This window comes from Sorex fumeus, unplaced genomic scaffold (assembly GCF_029834395.1).
Source record: "Sorex fumeus unplaced genomic scaffold, SorFum_2.1 ptg000003l, whole genome shotgun sequence".
NCBI lineage: Eukaryota > Metazoa > Chordata > Mammalia > Eulipotyphla > Soricidae > Sorex > Sorex fumeus.
This window is the reverse complement of record NW_026606060.1, coordinates 23831571-23852008: the sequence shown is the minus strand read 5'-3', so window position 1 is coordinate 23852008 and position 20438 is coordinate 23831571. Positions and strand designations below refer to the sequence as shown.

At 39.7% G+C, this 20438-nt stretch overlaps 1 pseudogene; it reads left to right on the top strand.

The window, feature by feature from the left end:
- The first annotated feature begins 4701 nt into the window (after positions 1 to 4701).
- On the top strand, positions 4702 to 6445 carry LOC130028576 (pre-mRNA-splicing factor SLU7-like; annotated as a pseudogene).
- Positions 6446 to 20438: the final 13993 nt, after the last annotated feature.

The window sequence follows — 20438 nt, the reverse complement described above, 5'->3', positions numbered from 1 at the left end:
CCCACAAGCAGTTCTGGGAGGGATCCATGTGTTCAAAGTAAAAAGTAAGCCCTGATCACTGCTGGTTTTGACCCAGAAACAAATCTAATCAAATCAAACATAAATAGCTTTTACAAGTTTTTCTGCCTGCATTTTTCTAAAGGCTAGCTTATCAGTATGTCTACTATAAATAAGCAGATTATTATTCAAAAATATAGTAGTAATAGAAGTATCTATAATTTTTTCAATAATTAATAGTGGTGATACAATACTGAACACATTACTGCAAATAGCAACTAGTTTCATATTTGTTTTCCCATTACAGAAAAAAAAAAAGTGAGGTTTAGAAAAGTTAATTGCTGCTTGATAAGGCAATACTGCCAGTAAGTGGTACAGGTGAAATTCAAATTCATTTTACCTGAAATTTTCATGTCCTTAATATCTATGAATTAACCTTCCATGGCTAGTATACCCTGTGAATCACACACACACACACACACACACACACACACTTCTTAGAAAAATTGGTTTAGCACTGGACCTTGGTCTCAGCGTTGATCTCTGTCTGTCTGCCTGTTTCTGTTTGTCTGTCTCTGTCTGTCTGTCTCTCTCTCACTCTCTCTCTCCCCCCAAAAAACTAGGTTTTTATAGGGGAGAACAGATGAAAGTATAGGTAAATGGGGAAACATGTCATTCTACATGAATAGGCATCTAGGATGACAAAATAATTTTGCAAGGCATTCTGTTTTTTATTTATCCTATGAGAAAAAAACTTCAAATTATATTCTAGCTTCTCTAAATGGAACTTAATAATAAGCTAGGTACCATATACTCTACTACTGTTGAAAGTAGCTAAATATCAATCCATCTTTTAATTATTGTCACTAGTGCTATTATAGCAATATACCAACTTGTATCCTATAGAACAGAACAATGTCATGTCTGAACCATGGAATTACTTATTAGTTTATTATCAGTAATGCTCCATGTTCTGTAGTTCTTTTTATAAATGTCTAAATGTAATAAAATAATTCATTGAAGTGCCTAATAAGAGGGACAAATTGAACTTGTTGTAAAGTGAAAAAATAATTAGAAATGGGAATACCTGACTACATTTTAGCATAAAAGACATAATAAAAAAAAATAAAGACTGCTGAGATTTGTACAGAAACTAATAGAATGGATTTCTGGAATGGGGTTCTTTAACCCAGTTTCAATTCTCAACTTGCTCAGCTTCTCAACTTTCTCTTCTTGGCCCAGTTGCCTTCTGTTTTGTGCCATCTTGTACCCACTAAACCAGATGTCATAATATACAGTAGAATAGAAATTAGGCTTACTAATAAATGGACAATCTTAATAATACTCAAATAAGTAAGAAAAAAGTACTCATGTCTAGTAAAAAAAAATAAATCTTTAAAATTCATAAGCCTATAAATATATATTTATTAGAAGCAAGTTGGAAAACTAAAAAATATAATGGAATAAATTTTCATAAAATGAGATAAATGCAATTAGTATTTTCTGTGCTTCTCTTGCATGTTTCTATATATTATATTATTTATTTAGTAAAAATAGTTATTTCTTACTATGTGCCAGACAATTGATAAAGAAAATAGATAAATATTCCTTTCTTGCTCAAATTTTTGTTACTGGTGGCATTTCTGGAGTGATTCTCCTCTATGTATCTCTTATCTTTTTCCTAAGAACAGTGTATGATCAAGGTCCTGTTATTTTCATGATAATGGCAGAAGCACAAGACAAGAGTGAGAACTCAAGCTTGCTCACTGTCTCTCTTTTTCTCTCTCCCTTACTCTCAGACTTCCTATCCCTCATATTTCTCTAAAAAATCTATTTTACTGCAAAAAATGACAAGAATATTTTAAACATTTACTTGCATCATTGATGAGAACTGATCATGTGCAAAATTTGATTAAATCCAAGGTTAAAGTACAAATAAATACACTCTTAATGAAGATGGAGGTGAAGGAAGAAGGCAAATTTCTGAGAAGGGCAGGCACATCTAGCAATTTTCAGGGGTTACTCCTAAATCTGTACACAGAAAATACTCCTAGTGGTACTCTGGGAACTATTTGGGATTCTAGGCATAGAACACAGGTTGGCTATGTACAGAGGAAGCAACTTACCACTTACTATCTCTTCAGCCCCAGAAGACAAATGTGTTTTTTAAAAAAATTTAGCACACTCCCAAATCTGAATGAGGGGAAAGTAAAAAGCTAAAACATTTATTAATTTCCTATTTTACTTAACCCAAACCAGTGATGTGGCCTTCATAGTTGCCACAGGTCACAGGAATTTCTTTTTATATTTATTTATTTATTTATTTATTTGGCTTTTTGGGTCACACCCAGCAATACTCAGGGGTTACTCCTGGCTCTGCACTCAGGAATCAGTCCTGGAAGTACCCAGGGGACCATATGGGATGCGGGAGATTGAACCCGGGTTGGCTGCATGCAGGACAAATGCCCTACTATCGTTCATGGTTTCCTATTCTTATAGTAAAACAATCTCTGAGCATGAACACATTTACATTTGCTACATATCAAGTACCTAATCTTAGTGCATATATTTCCTGATCCTAACAATACCCTATTGTCTATGCAATTCTACTTCAATTTTATATATTCAGACTCCATAGGGTGGGAAAGTTCTTAAATATCACATAGCAGAAACAAGGCAGATCTAAAAAACCAATCTCAGTTTGACCTGATTCTAAAGCCAATAATCATCACACAGCATGTTCAAGTATCCCTCAATATAATCAGCTATTATCAATATATTATTGATATTATGGGGCTGGCGTGATAGCACAGCGGGTAGGGCATTTGCCTTGCATGCAGCCAACATGGCCGACCCAAGTTCGATTCCTCTGCCCCTCTTGGAGAGCCCGGCAAGCTACCAAGAGTATCTCACCCGCACGGCAAAGCCTGGCAAGCTACCCGTGATGTATTCAATATGCCAAACACAGTAACAACAAGTCTCACGATGGATACGTTACTGGGCCCGCTTGAGCAAATCGATGAACAACAGGAGGACCGTGACCATGATTAATATTATATTTATTGGTATAGAAATCTGTCACTTTGGAACGGTCTTGAATTATAAAACTCAGATTTTCGAGTGGCTGAGGCAGGGAGAGGGATTAGGGGCACAGCCCAGGGGACTAGTCAGGGGAATAGTGCAGAGTTAAGACCCTGTGTGAAAGCAGCCGCAGAGGCCGAACAGGGAGGCAGGCTGGGGGTTGACACGCAGTGGCCCCACACGGCCATGAGGAAGGGCAGCTCTCACCTTGGCACAGGCCGGCCCGCTGCTCTGCTGCCAGCCCCAGCAGAGTGTCTGCTGCTAACCACGCCCGAAGCAGGCCAGACCCGGTCACCGAGCAGACCTGGGCTCTCGGAGCTGGAATCCGCCACCCCAGCCACATTGCCCGCCAATGAGGGCCTCTAGAGACCAGAAGCATCACCAGCCTCTGACTCAGTCTCCCCCAGAGACACGGGCCCTCCCTTTCCTGCAGCCCCTCTGGGCGCGAATCTGATAGATTTCCCTGGCATTGCCTTTCCCACTGGTGGACAGCAGGGTCGCTTGCAGGGTCCTCACAGTATCCTAGAAAGGAACCCGAGGAAGGAGGCAGTGCAGGGCGGGCAACAGGAGTCGGGTGTGGAGAGTCTAAAGGGAAAGAGCGGGAAAAGCAGTGGCTTCTGTTCTTCCAGGGGAGACAGGGCCGGAGAGCAGGGCAGCGTGTCCCCGGGGCCCAGGTCTGGCCTGCTCCTGCACTCACCCATCTGCATCTCAGTCAGATGCAGATGCAGAGGAGCAATGGGGCTCCCAATGGCCTACAAAGGGTCCTCCTGGTCCTTGGAGATGCGCGGGGGAGTGAGCAGGAGCAGTGCGTCTATGAAGCCGTCTGGAACTTCTGGGAACAGGGAGTTTGGGGCTTTCCGGGCACTGAACCCAGAGGTCTGGCTCAGTGTATCTGGACCCTGCTTGGGGATGCCGGGACCCAGACAGCTGGGCATCTGGCACTGACGCTGGGCCTGAGCCTGAGGAGCCCAGGACTCAGCCCTTCTCAGTGCCTAGAGCTGAGCTGGCTGACAGCGCACTGGGCCCCTACCCACCAGCCTGCTGAACAGAGGGAAGGGCCTGCCTCTGAATGCAGAGTCTCTGTGCCTCTCACACAGAGGCTCAGACAGAGACACAGGACACAGAGCACCAGGGGGTCCCCACCCAGCCCAGGGGCTCCACCAACAAGGGCCCAGGAAAGAGCTAAGGGCCCCTCAAGTCTCTTCTGGGTCACCCACATCTCCCCCCCCCCACCTCCCTGCAGAAAGGGGGTAGTCACAGAGGAGTCTGGGATTGTTCAGGACTGTCTTGGGGAGAGAGATTAATAGACCAACAGTGTGCAAGGCTCTCCCAGAAAGCAGCAGGAGTCAACTTTTGTTCATTCCCTGGAGGCACAGACAGGCTGTGGCCCCGCCCTAGCCCTACCTTGTGATCCAGGCAGGTCCTGTTACACCCTGTCTGGCACCCACTCTCCAAGCTTGTATAAAAGTTCTTCCCCATCCAGAATGGGAAGAGCATCCTCTGAGAGCTTCCCTCTGAGCGCGAGCCTCTGAGAACGTCCCTCTGAGAACATCTGCAGGGGAACCAGAGTGGCCCTGTCATCCTGGATACGTTGACCAACAACAGGGACAGTGACCAGGAGGAATATAAGGCTGTTCCACTGTCAGGATCCAAAGAAATTAGTTTGAAGGAACCAAAGAAAATGACTAGAGAGGACTGGAGAAAGAAGAAGGAGCTGGAAGAACAACAGAAACTGGGTAATGCTCCTGCCGAAGTTGATGAAGAATGAAAAGACATTAACCCTCATATTCCTCAGTATATCTTCAGTGCCATGGTAAGTTGATCCATCAAAGAGACCTATTTTAAAGCACCAGAGACCACAGTCAGAGAAACAGAAGCAGTATAGCTCATCTGGAGAATGGTACAAGATGGGTGTAAAAGAGAATTCCATAACTACCAAATACTGCAAGGGAGCATGTGAAAACTGTGGGGCCATGGCACACCGAAAAAAAGAATGCTTTGAGAGACTGAGGCAAGATGGAGCAAAATTTACAGGGACTAATCTAGCTCCAGATGAACATATTCGGCCTCAGTTGATGTTTGATTATGATGGAAAGCGGGATCGGTAGAATGGCTACAATCTAGAGGAATACATGAAAATTGTAGAAGAATATGCCAAAGTGGATCTAGCAAAGCAAACACCGAAAGTCCAAAAACTACAACAAGAATTAGCCTTGGGAAAATTAGTGAAATAGGCTAATTCTCCAAAACACCAGTGGAGGAGAAGAGGAACCAAATTCTCAGGCAGAAAATGATCATAACAGTGAAGATGAGGATGAAGATAAATACACAGATGACATTGATATGCCTGGATAGAACTTTGATTCTAAGAGACGGATCACTATCTGGAATCTCAGGATTCGAGAAGATATTGCAAAATATTTGCAGAATTTAGATCCAAATTCTGCCTACTATGATCCCAAAACTAGAGCAATGAGAGAGAATCCCTATTCCAACACAGGAAAGAATCCAGACAAAGTGACCTATGCAAGCAATAACTTCATTATATACATGGGTGGTACCATTAAAATGGTTCAGACACAGTTGTTCACCTGAGAAGCCTCTGACAAAGGATCAGAAGTGCATCTACAAGCTGATCCTATGAAACTCGAACTGTTGTATAAGTCCTTCAAAGTCAAAAAAGAAGACTTCAAAGAGCAGCAGAATGCAAGCATCTTAGAAAAGTATGGTGGCCAAGAACATCTAGATGCCCCTCCAGCAGAGCTGCTCTAAGCTCAAACCGAAGACTATGTAGAATACTCAAGACATGGGACCATCATCAAAGGAATTAGCTGTCGCCTGCTCCAAGTATGAGGAGGATGTGAAGATTCACAACCACACTCATATTTGGAGATCTTACTGGAAAGATGGCAGATGGGGATACAAGTGTTGCCGCTCCTTTTTTCAAGTATTCCTACTGTACTGGAGAGGCTGGGAAGGAGGTTGCTAACTCAGAGAAATATATTCTAAATGATACAACTGAAGAAGAATCAGTGAAAAAGCCTCAAACCCTTATGGAGATAAATCAGGAAAAGCTAAAAGAAGAGAAAAAGAAGAAAAAGAAGAAGAACCATCAAAAGAGTAGTTCAGGCAGTGATGGTGAAGAAAAGGAACACAAAAAACAGAAGAAGGCGCTGAATGCCGAGGAGGTCTGCCTTCTTCATGTCAAGGAGATCATGCAGATCGATACAAGAGTATCTATGAAACCCAGGAGCCCACAGAGGAGGAAATGGAGGCCTACAGAATGAAATGCTAGAGGCCAGATGATTCTTTGACTTCCTTCTTAGGACAGGAGAGACTAGTCACAGACACACCCAATATACAGTGAATTCACTATTCTCGGCGTCTTGTCGAAGATGAGAAATGAAAAAAATTGTGTCTGCTCTTCATGCTGCCTGACTTAAATAATAAAACTTCCAGAGGTTGCATAGTAAATCCATTCCTCTCCACAGTGACGATGGACTAGAGCGATAGCACAGAGGGTAGGGTGTTTGCCTTGCATGTGACCAACCTGGGTTCAATTCCTCCATTCCACGTGGAGATTCCGGCAAGCTACTGAGAGTATCCCGCCTGCATGGCAGAGTCTGGCAAGCTCCCTGTGGCATATTTAATATGCCAAAAACAGTAACAAGTCTCACAATGGAGATGTTACTGGTCCCCGCTCAAGCAAATCCATGAACAATGGGACAACAGTGCTACAGTGCATATAAATATGCCAATATAATATACAGCTATTCATATCATGCCGAATTTATATTATTTATGATATAAAATCATACCAAGCTCCCAGAAGAGAACAAAGCAGAGTCTCCTACCCCATGCACACGCATGAAGGTACCGGCAGAGGAACAAAGGCAGCGGGTCCCGGGGCTGAGATCTCCAAGCCTGCTCGGATCGGGGCTGAACATCCTCCACCCAGATCCTCCATCTTCCAGTAGGCAGGGGTCACACCCACCAACTGCCCCCCAGCACCGTGTAATCCCATCAACAGCCAAGACCCAGAGATTATAAAACCCAGCTCCCGGAAGTGTGGGGCCGTGAATGCCTTATTATCTCATTCTTGGTTTTGACAACCTGGCAAGCCACCGAATGTAACCTGCCCACATGGCAGAGTCTGGCAAACTCCCCATGGCGTACCCAATATGCCAAATACCAGTAACAATGATGGGTCTCATTCTCTCATTCTCCTAACCCAGAAAGAGCCTTGAATGTGGCACTTTTTAGAGTCTCAGGGCTAGGATGAAGGAGACGTTACTGGTGCCTGCTCGAGGCAATCGATGAACAACAGGATGATCATGATCGTGATCATGATGATATAAAATCAGTGACAAATTATTAATATGTCTTAATAAAATTAAAAACTTTCCAAAGTTACTAATCTAATAGTAACTTAAATTCTATCAAATTCAGTCTTTCAAAGCTCAGAGCAATAGCACAGAGGGTAAGGTGTTTGCCTTACCTGAAACCAACCTGGGTTCAATCCCTGGCATTCCATATGGCCCTCCAAACCCGCCAGGAGTGATTCCTGAGTGCAGAGCCAGGAATAACCCCTGAGCACTATCAGGTGTGGCTCCAAAACAACAATAACAAAAATTAGTCTTTTTTTTTTTTTCCCCTCTCGGAGAGCCCGGCAAGCTACCGAGAGTATTCGATATGCCAGACACAGGAACAACAAAGTCTCCAATGGAGACGTTACTGGGCCCGCTCGAGCAAATCGACGATCAACGGGAGGGCCTTTACCTTTACCTTAGTCTTTTTTTTAGAATATAAACTGGAAAGAGTGCTGCTCAAATTCTTTCAACAAAAATACCAATCAAATAATCTGTGAATTTACAACTTTCACCAGACATTTGAAGTCACAGGAGACAATAAACCTAAAACATAAATTTTCTAGTGAAGAATAGAATTGGATTCTTAGTTGTAGGCTTCATGCAATAAGTATACATATTGACTTATAATGATACACATCTGTGACCTATACAATACTGTAATATAAAGTTACTTTTTAAAAAGTCTTTATAATTGAGTAAATGTTGCTGGATCACATGTTTTGCATGCAGGAGCCCTGGGTTTGAACCCCAGTACAATATGGTCCCTGGGAGACCTCTGAGCTCCACCAGGTATGGTCCTAAAACAAAACAACAACAAAAGTTTTTTTAAAAATAAAGAAACACGGGAAATGTATGCCCCTGTTTTCTGATGAACACTGGGCCACATATAAGATGCTAAGAAGAAAGCAATCCAAATTATTAAATGCCTAAACCAAATGCAATCTAGAAGAGAGCATAAAAATTCTGAAAACCACAAGCAAAAAGAAATAGCTCCCACTTGTAGGCTGCTCTCTAGAGAATTCATTAGATACTCACAAGAAAGACTCAGGACAAAAAAAAATATTCAGAAAAAACACTGGTTATAGAAAATATATAAGGGAGAGAAAGTTCAGTCATTGGAGCAATGGAATCTTCTCTCCATCCTCTTTAGGTAAAAAAAAAAAAAGCCTTAAACGACTGAGGCACAGCAGACTCTGTCACCCTGGGCAAAAAAAATCAAGCTCTATTGCAGTTGGAGAAAGGAAATAAAAGCAAATATTCTCCCCATTAGAGAACTAGAGGTCTCTTGCAACTGTGGAGCACAGGAATCCCTGAAAAAGTCCTACCCCCAAGAGTCGGGCCCAAAGCATTTGCTGCATATGATTGAAATTGAACTATTAGTGCACAATGCTGTGTATATTTTAGGGTTTCATTTAATAAATCTTATTTTTAAACTTAAAATTAGTATTTCTCTGTGGAACAATTATAAATCATGTATCTTAAACTTCCCTTTCGTAAATTATAGGTGTTTCCTCCTTTCATTTTTGCCTTCTTTTCTTTCATTTTACAAATATCTTTTTATTTTTTTCTCTGCTTAATCTTTGATGGCAGAGAAATGTTATAGTACTTAAATTTTTTTGACTGATGTATAGCATTGCAATATTTTATATTCTCAGAAATTACAAAAGTATATTTATTTTCAGTCTTAAATAACATGCAAAACTTAGGGAAATAAAATAGTGAGTAAATAGATCGAGATCAGTTGACAAGTTTCACCGATAAACTCAAAGAAAATAAATGAAATTAATTTTATCTTGTAATTATATAAAAGATACATTCATAGAGCTCACGCTTTCTTCTCAAAGCTCAGAAATGATTGCTCAAATAGTATGTACAAATTCTAATTTTAAAAATGCTGCCTATGGTACCTTAAAATAGTTTCATAATTTAGGTCATTCATATTTTGTGTTAGTTTTACCAATATAGAAATTTTAACAAATAGTGATCTCTCAAATAATAGCAAAAACTAAACAAAAATTACTTGAATTTTACTTCACCATACATAGAGCAGCGGTCTTCAAAATTTTATACCTATAGATGAACTTTCACTGTCACTGTCACTGTCCTGTCGTTGTTCATCGATTTGCTGGAGCAGGCCCAGTAACGTCTCCATTATGACACTTGTTACTGTGTTTGGCATATCAAATACATCACAGGTAGCTTGCCAGGCTTTGCTATGCAGGTGAGATACTCTCCGTAGCTTGCCGGGATCTCTGAGAGGTACACCTTCCTATAGATGAATGCCTTCCTATATACTGGCCCACACACTGGCAATAGTAAATAAGAAAGTTGGGGCTGGAGTAATAGTACAGCGAATAGGGCTTTGCCTTGCACGCGGCCAACTCGGGTTCAATTCCCAGCATCCCATATGGTCCCCTGAGCATTACCAGGAGTAATTCCTGAGTGCAAAACCAGGAATAACCCTTGTGCATCGCTGGCTGTGACCCAAAAAGCAAAATAAATAATTTAAATGAATAAATAAATAAATAAGCAAGTGGTAGACCAGTGGTCTTTAATAATTTTAAATCTATATATTGGCACCAGTTCTGTGGACCACTGATATGAGGATACTGATGTAGAGGACTACCCTCCTTTCTGTGCATATACATAGTACGCCTGTGAGCCTAAGCCTCTTAAAAACTTAGGTTGGTCAATGGACACTGGTCTCATTTATCTCTTTATCAGTTGTGTCTTTGGTTGCCTATTCTTCAACTGAGTTTGTATATTAATTATTTTTTTGGAACAGCAAATCCCGCAACTTTTGGAAAGATCACAGTAATTCCCTAGAGCCATCATTTACAATGATTACTTTTATTCAGGGCTGGAGCAATAGCACAGTGGTAGGGCATTTGCCTTGCTCACTGTCTCCCAGCCAACCCAGGTTCTATTCCTCCACCCCTCTCGGAGAGCCCAGCAAGCTACCGAGAGTATTCTGCCCGCATGGCAAAGCCTGGCAAGCTACCCGTGACTTATTCTATATGCCAAACACAGTAACAACAAATCTCACAATGGAGACCGTTACTGGGCCCGCTGGAGCAAATCGATGAGCAACAAAGGACAGTTGACAGTTGACAGATTTTTATTCAAATGTTGTCACTGCAGGGAGTTTTCTTTGGTACACTGAACTTTTGACAGTCCATATGGTGCTAAGGAACAACAACAAACCTGCATTTCTGGCAGCTAACAAAGGTACTTAAGCCTGCCTTTGTTTTTCTTCCTAGCTCTGCTAAAGAATTTTTTTTTTATTTTGAGGAGAAAGTGTAAAGTGATTGGTGGAAACAATCAAGTTTTAAATGCTTATGTTAACAGTGTAAAAGTATTGTCAAAAAGAATTCTCCTACAAAAGAAGGAAACAGAAGTTATTCACATAAGATCTCAGAGAATGATTATTATTGATAGAGAAATGTTACGGATTAAAGATGTTATTCTTTGTGACTACTTGTAAATTTTATAGTTTGCAGTCTTTAATCCACTATAAAAAAGTATTGTACAATATTTTCCACCTAGGTCATAAATCTGAATAAGTTTAGAATGAGCACTGATTTAGTTCAACTGTCAACCTTGCTTATTACAGAATTAAAAATTAATCTTAAAAAATTGTCATAACAAATATCATGTGTTTATTAGTAAGTTAAAATGAAATCGTAATTAATCAATTAAGGGTAGACAGATAAGACTGCCTAGACTGAAAAAGTTTTAAACTTCAAATTGGGGTTGGGAATATAGCATCGAGGTTAAAGTGTTTGCCTCACATGTGACTGAAACGGTTTCATCCCCGGTTCTACATATGGACTCCCAAGCATCACCAGGAATAATCTCTGAGTACAGAGCCTAGAGTAAAGCCTGAGCACTGTAGTTGTGGCTCAAGCTCCCAACCCACACCCCTTTCTGCAAAATCTTCAGATTATATTCAAAAATCAGAGTGCGTATCTCTCCATTTTCCCCTCAAACTATTGAACATCTTTACCCATTGTAGGCAGGCTTTATAAATACCCCCATTCTACAGAATAATGACTAGATTCACTTTTCTAAAACCATACTTGAGCACATATACTGCTTTTGCCACTGAAAAAACAAGTTGGTTACTATAATTGATTTTTAAAATTTTTTTTCATTTAAGGAACCATGATTTCCAATATTATTAGTAGTTGAGTCTTCGGCATATAATGTTCTAGCATCAGTCCCATCATCAGTGTCAACTTTCCTCACCAGTGTTCCCATGCTCCCTCCTATATCTCTACTACCCCTTAGTCTACCACCTTGACAGGTACATTATAAAGTTCAGTGGTTGTAATTTTGATCTCATGTTTACAGTGTCACATTTGTTTAATTAAAAAGAAACAGCAGTCCAAAAATAAATCCATTTCCATGCCTTGGATCCACAAGTGTTTAGATTCTAACTTTGTCACATAGTTTTCCATCCCCTAGCCAATGCCTAGGAAGGCAGATAGAAATGCTCCCAGTCCCTGGTAGTCAAGGTAAAGATTCATGTGCTAAGTTCAATAAAATCTCACATTCAAACCCAGGATTTGGGGCCTGATACAAGGATTCAGAGAAAGAGAGAGAGTAAAACTCATTTTCAGTCTTATCAGCGTCTAGTATCTAGTTTCCATTGATGGTAAGGCAACAGAAACAGGAATTTCAGTCTAGGGATACATTCACCAGTGGCACTATTATAAGCAGATCCTTCCATAGGGGAGAAAAATCAGCCACGACCAAATATATCTTTAGCAAAAGGTTAACTTCTTTGGAGTGCCTTAAAAGCAAGAGGAAGGTCACCTTCAAAAGAGATATTTAAATAAAAAATCTTTCTTACAGACCACTTACGCAAAAGATATAATCAATGAAGAAGGTAGAACTGCATGTGTCTGTTTACTGTGCCTTTCCTGCTAACCTTCTAACTGACCCTCCCCCCTTTTCCCTTTCCCCCCTTTTTACTTGTCTTTTGAACTAGTTCAGGTTTTTGAAGATGTCTAAAACCGTGTGGTGAGGTATTCAGTTCTTCTCTTTCATGTTTATAGGTTATTAATAAATCTCTATTTACTTTTTTTCTTATCATCATGACTTATGTTTAATGATTTGTGCAGTCTCCTGCCCTTGCACCTGGCTGTCCTTGCCGGGGCCCTTTGGAGGGGAGTGGGTTGAGCTTTCCTCCCCGCCCTGGCTAGGGGTCCAGCAGCCATAGACCTCCAGAACCAGCCACCACCATGCTGAGACCACTCTCCGCACACATGAAGGTACCGGCAGAGGAACAAAGGCAAGCTGGTCCCGGGGCTGAGATCTCCAAGCCTACTCGGATCAGGGCAGAGCATCCTCCACCCAGATCCTCCGAATTCCAGTAGGCGGGGGTCACACCCACCAACTGGCCCCCTGGCGCTGTGTAATCGTGTATCCCATCAACGGCCAAGACTCAGAGACTATAAAAACCAGCTCCCAGAACCACGCGGCCGCGACATCTTATTATGACATCTTACTATCTCATTCCTACTTTGGACAAACTGGCAGGCTACCGAATGTAACCTGCCCACACGGCAGAGTCTGGCAAACTCCCCGTGGCATACCCAATATGCCAAATACCAGTAACAATGATGGGTCTCATTCTCCTAAAGAGCCTTGAATATAGCACTTTCTTAAAAATCTCAGGGCTAGGATGAAGGAGACATTACTGGGGCCTGCTCAAGGCAATCGACGAATAACAGGATGGTCGTGATTCGTGATTCGTGATTTGTGCAGAGGAATACAGAATGATTCTTGTTGCACCCTGGAAATTCCATACTGTAATTTTCATCTCTCTGTAACTGCATTATCTTGAGCCTAGTCTGTGACTGGCTCTCCAAACTTTATCAGTTCTATGATGTCTGTCCTGCAAATATCTTTACAAATTTAATTTAACATAATTGGCCTGTATCTTGTTCTTACAGGCTTCCAGAGTTAAAGATTACTCATCTACTTTGTACCCTTTTTCATTATTTCTCTGTTTCCTCAGATTTTAACTGCAGTGATCATGGCATTATGAGTACCTTCCAAATATACTTTGATTTTTTTATTCTCATTGTAAATACTCTGTTTTTAGCTAAACAGATGGCCACTCAACCAAAGATTACATTTCCTTGCAGCTGTTCCACATAACCATGTTTTTGCTTGTGCAATGACATTATTGGTACAACTTCTGTACCATGACAATGAAGAGGAAAAAGTATTTTTTTTCTTTATCACCTTCTTTCTTTTCTGTTAACTACAAAGCAAGCAACTTGGTGAGAGCTGAATAAATTACTTTAGATCATGAAATGAAAAGTATAAGTTGAAAATGGTAGAGCAACAATGTAGAAGGAATGCAGTTCTTAAATAAAGTGTCACCTAAAATTCTGCTCTTTATCCCCAAAGTTCATGGTTCAAGTTACCCTTGGACCAATAGTCATAAAATAATTAGCTTCTAATTTTTTTTAACTATTAACATTTTCGGCAAGCTCCCTGTGACATATTCGATATGCCAAACACAGAAACAACTAGTCTCACAATGGAGACGTTACTGGGCCTGCTCGAGCAACTCGATGAACAATGGGAGGACACTGCTACAGTGCTGCAGTCAATGAACATTTTCAACTTTGACATCTAACCTGCATTCTAACTATTATGGGCATTGACATTTTCACTGCATTACACAGTCATCCTAGGATTTTGGCCCTATTCAACTCTATCATGATCAAAATACTGTTTTGTGCAGTTTCCATTAAAGTTTCTAAAATTCAACCACTTTGTTAGCCAAATATAATAACTATCAGCAGTAACAAAAGTAAGAAAAAAACAACAGGGATATTGCTTGGCTACTCTGTTACAAAGAAAACTCCAGCAGAAATGAAAGCCTCAGCATTATATGAAGAGGCATAGCAAATTCTAATGAGTGTGAAAAGATCAGACCTTAGTCTACATGCTGCTTGAACAGTGGTATGAAACCTTTTGGTAGTACTTTGTCTTGCTGTTTTTCATTCTAAGGTTTGTACCTAAGTATAACAAAAAAATAATAAAATAGCTGTGTGGTAGTTTATGATACATATGTTATTGACAAAATTACAGTTAAGGTTATTTTTCATAAATCATAATATACAAATAGTCCAAACTCAAGTTTCTATTTCCTCAATAGAATCTGATTTCTATTCCATAAAATAATAGTAAGGAAATCTTTGATAATTGTGATTGTAAAGATTTTATTTTTCCCCAAAGTTCATAGTTGAGCATTCCCATGTGCACAAATATAAGAGTAGGGAAACAAGTGACTTCACTGAACACTTTTATATGTGTAGAAACCATTATATCACTGAGACTATGGAACTGTAAGCAGGTTCACACCTGAATGAAACCAGCTGAACATAATAAATTACTATGAGAACTATGACCTTGATCTGACCCAAACTTCTTCAAAATGTGTGGTTTACTATGAGTAACTCTCTACTTTCTATGGGGTTAAAAATCAACAACAACACTAGGATCTTTTCTCACCCAAGATTCATAGTTAAGAGTGGAAAAATATTCTACTTTTACATTGTTTTAAAAATGTAGAACTGCACACTTCCAGGAAGTAGCACCATATCATTAGTTATACTTATAATTTATAATTACTATTACTACTAATTTACTTCATTCACCCAAAAGACTAAATTGAAAACATCACAAATGAGACACAGAATCATCTTCTGGAGCACATATCCATTTCCTTCCAAGGAATACTAGAAATCCAAGAGATTTGACAAATTGTTCTTTCTGTTCTGATACTTATCTGGGCAAGTATCTGGATTCAACATGATCCCTATAAGGATACCCATGAAATTCTTCAAAGAAATAGATCAAGCACTTCTGAAATTCATATAGAACAACAAACGCCCACGAATAGCCAAAGCAATTCTTGGGAAAAAGACATGGGGAGGCATTACCCTCCCCAACCTCAAACTCTACTACAAAGCTGTAATAATTAAAACAGCATTGTACTGGAACAAAGCTAGGGCCTTAGACCAATGGAACAGGTTGGAATACCCATACACACAACCTCAAATGTATAGACATCTAATCTTTGATAAGGGAGCAAGAAATGTGAAGTGGAACAAGGAAAGCCTCTTCAACAAATGGTGCTGGCCTAACTGGGCAACCACATGCAAAAAAAATGGGCTTAGACCTCGATCTAAAACCATGCACAAAAGTCAGATCAAAATGGATTAAAGATCTCGATATCAGGCCAAAATCCATAAGATACATTGAAGACAAGGTCGGCAAATCCTTCCAGGATATTAAGGCAAATGGTATCTTCAAAGACGATACTCCACTGACCAAGCAAGTGGAAACAGAGATAAACAAATGGGACTATCTTAAATTAAGAAGCTTCTGCACCTCAAAAGATACAAGAGCCAGAATACAAAGACAATCTACAGAATGGGAAAGGATATTTACACAATACCCATCTGATAAAGGGTTGATATCAAGGACATACAAAGCACTGGTTGAACTCTACAAGAAGAAAACATCTAACCCCATAAAAAATGGGGTGATGAAATGAACAGAAACTTTCCCATAGAAGACATCCGAATGGCTAAAAGGCACATGAGAAAATGCTCTACATCACTAATCATCAGGGAGATGCAGATCAAAACAACAATGAGATAGCATCTCACACCACAGAGACTGGCCCACATCCAAAAGAACAAAAGCAACGGGTGTTGGCATGGGGACTCTCCTTCACTGCTGGTGGGAATGCCGACTGGTTCAGCCCTTTTCGAAAACAGTATGGACGATTCTCAAAAAATTAGAAATTGAGTTCCCATTTGACCCAGCAATACCACTCCTCAGAATATATCCCAACGAGGCAAAAAAGTACAGTCGAAATGACATCTGCACTTTGGTGTTCATTGCTGCACTATTCACAATAGCCATAATCTGAAAAAAAAAACTCGAGTGCCCGAGAATGGATGACTGATTAAAGAAACTTTGGTACATCTACACAATGGAGTACTAAGCAGCTGTTAGAAAAGATGAAGTCATGAAATTTACATACAAGTAGTACTACATGGAAAGTATCATGCTAAGCAAAATGAGTCAGAAAGAGAGGGACAGACATAGAAAGATTGCATTCATCTGGGGAATATAAAGTAACAAATTGGGAGACTAACATCCAAGAATAGCCGAGATAAGTACCAGGAGGTTCACTCCATGGCTTGGAGGCCAGCCACACACGCTGAGGGAGAAGGCAGCTCAGATAGAGAGGGGAGCACCAAGTAAAGGGTATCAGGAGGACCCTGCCAGGATGAGAGATGCATGGTGAAAATAGACTATAGACTGAACATGATAGCCACTCAATGCCTCTTTTGCAAACCACAGCACCCAAAAGGAGAGATAGAACAAAAGGGAATGCCCTGCCACAGGGTTGGGAAAAAGGTGGGGGTTGGGGGAGGTGGGAGGGATGCTGGGAGCATTGGAGGTGGGGAATGGGCACCGGTGGAGGGATGGGTACTCAATCATTGTATAACTGAAACCCAAGCACAAAAATTTGTAAGTCTACAACTGTACCTCATGGTGTTTCGCTAATAAATAAATAAATAAAGTGAAATTAAGAGAAATTTTTAAAAAAGAGTAGTTCTTTAGAACACCATCTGTTACCTTGGAGCATTTGTTATATTCTTGTTATGTCTCTTTATATCCCACATATAAGAGAGAGATCACTCTGTATGTCTTTCTCCTTTTGTCTGACTTTACTGGGCATGATACTCTCCAGTTCCATTTATTTGACTTCATGTTGCATGATTTGCTTTTTCTTTTGGCTGAGTATTATTTCATATGTGTGTGCTTATACTTATAAAATCATAGTTTGTATATTATACCATAGTTTATACCCAGCCATTTGTTCTTGGACATTTGTATTGTTTTCATATTTTGACTTTTGTGAATTGTGCTACAGTAAATATTGTAGCACAGATGTCTTTTTGAATAGAGTTTTAGGGCCCTTCAGGTAGCTATCAAGAAGCAGAATTCCTGGGTCTTTTGGAGCCATCTTTTGTCTGAACTGAGGTTGTATTTCTTTTAGCTTAATTCATTAGGTGAAGTAACAGAAATGTAGAGTATACATTCTTTAGGGGTTTGTTTTTTTAAGTCACATGCCTACCAAAAAGGTTCTGAGCACTTAAAAATATTCTTTTGAACTGTCAAAAAAATGATAGGGTATGCAATAAATACCCAATAATCTTTCTTTTAATGGCATGGAACTTTGTATACATAAAGTAAAAATATTGCCAAGGAATACTGCAGTTACACAATAATTTCTCTCTGGCATTAGCTGAACAACTGTGTCACTCATCAATGTGACAAAATGATGTTTACACAAAATAGTAGGTGAATGAATCATAGTAGATAAGACCACTATTCACTCCATAAAATAGATGTATTGGTCCACCTGCAATATGTGATCTTCTTTTGCTGTCAGGTAATTAAATTGCCAGTTTAAGTTTTAAGTCTTTGACTTTGTTGCTGTTGGAAACTGACAATAAAATACATCTCTCAGGAACTCCTACCTCTTGATGGACAGAAAAGTTGTGTCACATCATAAAAGCAGGACCCTTCCTAGTAATAAATACTTACAAGGCAAATAATTTATTTTTTCTGATAACTCAGTACAAGACATTTTCCTTCCATTCAAAGTACAGTCATTTTATTTTGTTGCTGCTGCTTCTACTAACCTTCTGACCTTCAATCTTTCATGACTTGACAAACCTAGCACAGTACACTATTTCCTTTCCCGGAACATCAGACAAGGGTCTCTAAATGTGCATGCTTCTAGCAGAAATTACTGATTCATCTCTGTTTTTTCATAAGTAATAACTTTGAAAGAAAAAAATTATCAGGATACATTTTAAGCTATGAGCTTAAGACAATACTTCATTTAAAACATGGATCTTATCAATAGGAGAATGAAATTTTCAGGTCTTGATCGGAATAAGATCCTTCTCTCAGTGATTTTGACACAGCTAAGAACTGAAAGGAAGCTGATAATTACATCCTTATTTCAAGCTAAGAAAATCCTTATTTTCAACTAAGATACTGTGCTAGTACTATGTGAATTTCCAGCACAGAGACTCAAAAAGTCAGAAAACACTATTTTGAAAAGACTTTTACACTCCTATGTTTTTTGCAGCACTATTTACAGTAACCCAAATCTGCAAACAATCCAGAATCTCAGAACAGATTACTGGATAGGGTCAGATAGATAACACAGCAGGGAGGGCATTAGCCTTGCATGCTGTTGACCCAGGCTTGATCTCCAGAAGTGATCCCTGTGCACAGAGTCAAAGGTAAGACCTGAGCACTACCAGATGGTACCCAAAATCAAAACAAACAAACCAAAAAACAGATGACTGCATAAAGAAGTTGGTATATGTGCACAATGAAATACTACTTGGGTTTAAGAAAAGCTGAAATCATGCAATTTATCTGTGTGCTATGTGGATGGAACTAGAGGATATCCTGTGAAATGAAGTCAGATAGAAGGAGAGAGACCAATACAAAATTATCTCTCGTGTGTGCAACATAAAAAAAAAACATAGAATGGGAATAGCAAGCGGTCCAAAATAATAGAATCTGAACACTGATTTACAGACTGGGATTTCCAAGATTGTATTTGTGTCAGGTTTGGGGGAAAGTGGGGGGAGGTGAAGTTGGGAAGGTGAGACTCTGAGATAGTGGTAAAAGGAAGCAGACTCTGGTGGGGGGGAATGGTGTCAGAACATAGTATGCATGAAATCCTATCAATAACGATCCTGTCAATCATGGTGCTTTGAATGAAAAAAAAACGTAAAATCAATGTGACTTCTGGGAAATATAGTTACATGAACACATCAGCCTAGCTTTCCTTCCTTCCTTGAAGTAATAAAAGGGATATTCTAATTGGAAATGCCACTTTAACCCTCGATGCCCAGATGAGAGCTTCATGAGTCCATCCCAGAAATGAATAAAGTCAGAAAACTTCTTTGAGGATCAAAATATAAAGAAGATATTTCCACATCTGGCATTAACTAGCATTCAGAAACAAGGACAGAAAATAAGACCATGGAAATTTCTTCTTGCCTGCCTTTGCTGACTAGGGGGCAGAGGCCCCCACAGTCAACATCAGAAGGTCCCACGACTTATTTCTAGCAAACAGATGACAAAGTCGTTGAAGTAGGTATCTGGAATATGGGAAACAAGTGATTCAGAATGTGACACAGAGACAGCTCCATGCCTCATACAATCAGTGCCTGCACTATCCTGTGTCCTCTCACACTAATAATCTTCTTGGGTATTTTTTAAAGTTAATTGTTTGCTTCTCTCCTACTTCCTTCTGTCTAGACTTAAAAGACCTCTGTGAAACATTTGGGGATAACAGGAAGCATACCAATTTCTGACAGAACCCACTCAACTCCTACAAAGATTGGCAAGCAGAGGCAACCTTCTGGAAGAATAAGAAAACTGAAAAATAAAGAGACCTAATTTTTTTTTCAAAAAATAAATAAAAGGAACTACCCGAGCATATTGCATACATTGTCTTTGCATTTTCTGTGTACTTACTAGCAGTCAGGCACTGTGCTTGGTTTAGAAGAGGAAGCATAAGTGCTTTATTTGTTTTTATTCCTTTTTTAAAAATCTCTTTGCTTGAGGAAGATGCCTCTGATATTGAATCAAATAACCCTTTATGAAATAGCTAATCATTATATCAGCAAGAGTCCAGAAACCACTGAATTGATAGTAATTAAGGAACAAATCTAAGACTAAAAATTATTTGGGAATGAAAGCACAACTGGACCAAAGTCACAATAGAGGCAAATAAATTTTCTTAAAAATCTAAGCAGTAAATTTATTTTAAAAAAATGGTAATTTGCTCAGCACTCCCATGAAAATCTTAAAAAGTTTACTCTATGAGGGGTTGGAGCAATAATACAG